We start from the raw sequence: 4809 nt of genomic DNA on the forward strand, positions 1-4809 counted from the left end.
ACAATAACAAATAGACTCTCCTTCTTTTCATATTTGCAGCAGACTGCAGCAGCAGTTCGGGGCACTGCGTACCAGTACTACCCGGAAGTGTCACCGGTTACACGATTACGCATGGGCCAACCCGAGAACTGCTTCTCTCGGTCAGCAGTCTGGTACCGGTACCAATTGGATTTGTCACCGGTTTAACAGCTTGACGAAGGCTAACCCAAGAGCAATTCCGCTCTCGGTTTCTGCAGTGTACCGGTGACACCCCTGGGATGTCACCGGTTCAACAATGCTTCATACTTGATTATTGTATTGATTCGACTCTATTTCGTGCCGAGTAATGCTAAACCTTTCTAACTCTTTTGGAATTCAACTTTAACCCTTCCAACATTGTTGGAATATTAAATAGACCTTGTCCAACTATTCCTTTCGCACGATTTAATCAATTTGACTAAAGTCCGATATACTCTACCGAGGTTTCGGTATATTACAAAGCCGCTCCGACTCCTGTTCCCTCTCTGGAATGCTAAACCCAAACCCAAAGTAACAAAGCATAGCGCCTATAAATACCCTCATCCTCCCCGTCGATCTCTCACAAAGCTTTTTGTCTCCTTCCTCTTCGATCTCGTTCTCTTCTCAACTCCCGTGCTCATCAACAATGGCAAACAAGGACAAGGCTTCTTCCTCCTCCGATCCGTAAGTTTTCCCTGTTTTCTACTCAATTGTGTGTTGATCGAGTGGGGATTAGGGTTAGGGTTCTAATGTTGATCTATTTTTTATCAGAAAAAATCTCGCAGCAGGGGTACAAAGACGAATTATAGCACCGCGATCCTGGAGCGCAAGAAGGCGGCGAATAAGTTGGTCGTGGATGAGGCGACGAACGACGACAACTCCGCCGTTTCGATGAATCCGGAGACTATGGAGAAGCTCCAATTTTTCTGCAGCGATACGATCCTCATCAAGGTGAGTTTGATGTTCCTTCTCTATGTTTTGATCCGGTGTAAGGTTTATTACTGAGTTGTTTTGATGTTATATCTTGCTAATTGTGTTGGTTGCAGAATTAGATAGTTCTAAAAATCTTAGCATGCATAGATTGGACGATAGTAAATAGTTCCAACACTTATTTTAGTTTTTTTTTACATTTTTCTTTTGTGTTCTGTATTTTGGCTGTGAGTATTTATGTACAATAAAGTATATATTAGTATAGAAGTATTATTACTGCTAAGTTAATAGATTGACAAATTTAGATCAAAAGGGTCTGACAGTTCATTGCGGATCAAACAGAAGGGGTCCCGTCGTGCCCTTCCCCTTAGGGACGCTTCGTTTCGGCTTATTCATCCCCTCCAGTCACGAAAATGGTTCAGATTCATTATCCGCGGTCCCTTCTTGCTGCTTATATAATATGCCTCCGTAAAAATTTTATTTGCGGTAAAAAAAACTCTTTTTCTCTGCCGGTTGAGTATCAACTAGGATGGCAGTTACTAAATAATTGCAACCAGTGATTACCCCAAGCAAGAGATACATAAGCTATTGAGAACATATAACTATACGCGGCACCTTTTCTCGAAGACTTTTGAAATGAGAAAAATACTATTGTTGACTACTGATAATACTCATTACATGTCCGAGCCTATAGTAAAAATAGAATTTTACTACCTGTTGATTTTTTTCGATTTGCTCAAATTTCTACTACTACTGCGCTTATGCTCCTTATGATGTATATTTTACCATTAGTTTGTGTTTGCATTTTTTTTCCATTTTATTTTTTCTGTATCGTTTCTTACTACAAGTTCTTGCTGATATTTCTCTAACTTCTACTTAACCTTAGGGCTGCTCCTTCATTTTATTTCACTTTATATCTTTTCGATTATTGTGATGATGATTTTTTTACTTTTATAATCAATTTTCGAAGTTGCTACTTCACTTGATCTTTTGCTACAATTGTTTCATCTACTATATATATGGGTTAGAAAAAAATATTACAATTTTACTATTAGTTCTAATTCATTCTTTCCTTCTTATATATACCAAATACTTTTAATTACCTTCCATTTATTTACATATAATTTCTGACAAAATCAGGTTTTCTTTAGTCCACGTGGAGGTATTTTCTTAATTTGGGCAGGTATACTTTCTAATTAAATTCCATTTCCTTTTATCGACATGTCAGAATTTCTTTATATTTAGGCTTTTGTGCGAAATACCTATCAGTTTAACTATTTTACTTAATTATAGATTTGTATGGAATTTGTGTCGGCCCTATCTGTCAGCTTAACTTATCTATTGGCTTAACTCATATTTTACACAGTAAATTAACCAGGATGACAATTGCGAAATAATTGCAACCAGTGTGTTATGTATATTATTTTTTTCGATTGTTGTGATGGTGTTTTCTTACTATTTCTGTTTAAAATTATTTGACTATAAGTTTTACAACTTATATATTCTAATTAATTTTGTAAGTTGCTGCTTCACTTGATTTTTGTACTACTGCAATCGCATATTTTTTGGACAGCCGGTTAGTAATATTTTTTAACCGACTTTTTCTATTAGTCATATTTCATTCTTTCTTTAATTCTTTACTGACTATTGCCTTTTCTTTCAGCCAACTCTTGTACTCTTTCCTCGACTTATACAACTCTCAGTTTTATTGTATCTATGGTCACTTCTACTATTGTTGATTAACTGCTTATACTTTTATTTGTTTGTTACTCAAAATTTTTTAATTCTTCTTATATATTTACTATTTCATTTTTCTTTAGCTTTTTTTTGTAAGATTTCAAATATTTCTTCAGTTTAACTATGCATCAAATTTTATTCTCATATAGTTTTATTTTTTTTACTCTTTTTTTTGTTCTCTATGTTGCAAGTATGATATGTTATTTATATTGTAACGAAAATAATCAACTATTATAAGTTAAATATTGAATATTACCTACCCGCCGCATCGCGCGGGTCACTGCACTAGCATATAATAAAACTTCGTAGAAGAAGATGCACTTTTATTGCTTTGTATGGATACAAATGCAATAAACTCTCAATTTTAATATACAATCATAGATTACAAATTCTACCTCATGGGATTAAGCATTAAGCTCATGTTCATTTTTCTATTAACTACTTTAGTTTTTGCTTCATCAGCTACATTATTAAGAGTGAGACATGCACAACTCCAGAATAATTAGGATAAGGAAAATGGAGAGGTTCGTATTCTTATTGTAGCCAGCATCTCCGCTAGATACTTTTTCTTTTTTTTTCTTTTAAACTATCAACAGTTTGCTTAAACTATTTTCTTGTGGCTTTCTTTATTTTCGTGCCTTTTCTTTTTTTTTCTTTTAAGTTTTTGAGAAGGCGATAAGTCGGCACATTCTAGTATGCTAAATGCAGAATTAGGTGAAAGAATGAGCCAGATCTCACACCATCTGATAATCCTGAATAGAGCTTGATTGGGCCAGATGAACGCATCAGGTTGTGACCACCCAATTGTCCTCTCTAAATTTGTATTCATTGTTGGATTTTATTGAATTTTTGGTGATTAAAACCTTGTTAAGCCTCTTGGGCAGCGTAATACTTAATGGGCCATGCATCATATGTGAGGTTTAGTCCCATACTGGAAACTAAAAAGATGTTGTTGTTGCTGGTATTTATATATTCCTTTATTCTCAAGCTAGTTGCTTGGAAGAAAATGAGAGTTATGCTCTCGTCCATACACCCAATTAATTTTATTTTATTTTTATTTTTTTGGTTTTATTTTTATCTTAATCTTATTTTATTTTATTTTTATTTTTTCGGTTTTATCTTTATCCTATTTTATTTTATTTTTATTTTTTCAGTTTTATCTTTATTCTAATTCTAATTCTAATTCGTATCCCGTATAATTTTAGGCTTATCTTGTTTTACACGGAATTAACACGTTGAAACAAAATTCTTGCCTTAGTTATATATATTGGAGAAAGTTGCGTGAGTTCAACCGGAACCGAGACATATCTAAGAGCAAAACCCTATCATCGACCTCGTCTTTTCCTGCTTTCTCGCTATTGATTTTTTGTGCCGATTTTCGCCGAGTTTTTTCATATTTTGCTGGATTTAAAGCTTGCTTGGTTTGTTTTGCATCACCTTGAAAGCGTGCCGACGGGGTGAAATATGGTCGTTGCATTGTTGTAAATAATTGCCAGAATGCCTCGCATGCGGAGGGGCAATTTCGTTTCTAGTACAGTACTTTGCACGCCTCGATCCACAGGCTTTTTCTAGTTCTTTTTTTTACTGTATTTATTATTTAATTTTTTTCAAGAAATTTTTCTAAAATTGATATTAAACTTTCGAATTGTTATTAACGAATATTTTAATAAAAGATCAGAAAAATTTTCCAATATTCATATTATTATTGTTTAGCTTTATATATCAAGCGATCAACAAAAATTGTGTGTTACTTAAGAATGAGAAAAGAATAACAAGACTTTTATCTTTTAAGAATAAAGGGCAATACTGCTATGCTCGCTCCCGAAACTACGAGCACCACGCACCATACGGATTCCCCACCTCATATATATATATATATATATATATATATATATATATATATATATATATATATATATATATATATATATATATATATTTTTTATCAAATGGTATCTAGAATAATTTTGGAAAAATCTAACACGACCTCAGGGGCAATGAGGCGGTGCCACGTGGCAGAATCTTACTTGGTAATTGATATATATCTCAATAATTAATATTAAATTAATATTAATAATTATTATTTATTGTTGTTTTTGTTATAATTATCAAGTCCAAGTAATGATGTGACATGTTTGGTTTGAA

The sequence above is a fragment of the Ananas comosus genome, linkage group 19, assembly GCF_001540865.1.
Source record: "Ananas comosus cultivar F153 linkage group 19, ASM154086v1, whole genome shotgun sequence".
In the NCBI taxonomy this organism is placed as follows: domain Eukaryota; kingdom Viridiplantae; phylum Streptophyta; class Magnoliopsida; order Poales; family Bromeliaceae; genus Ananas; species Ananas comosus.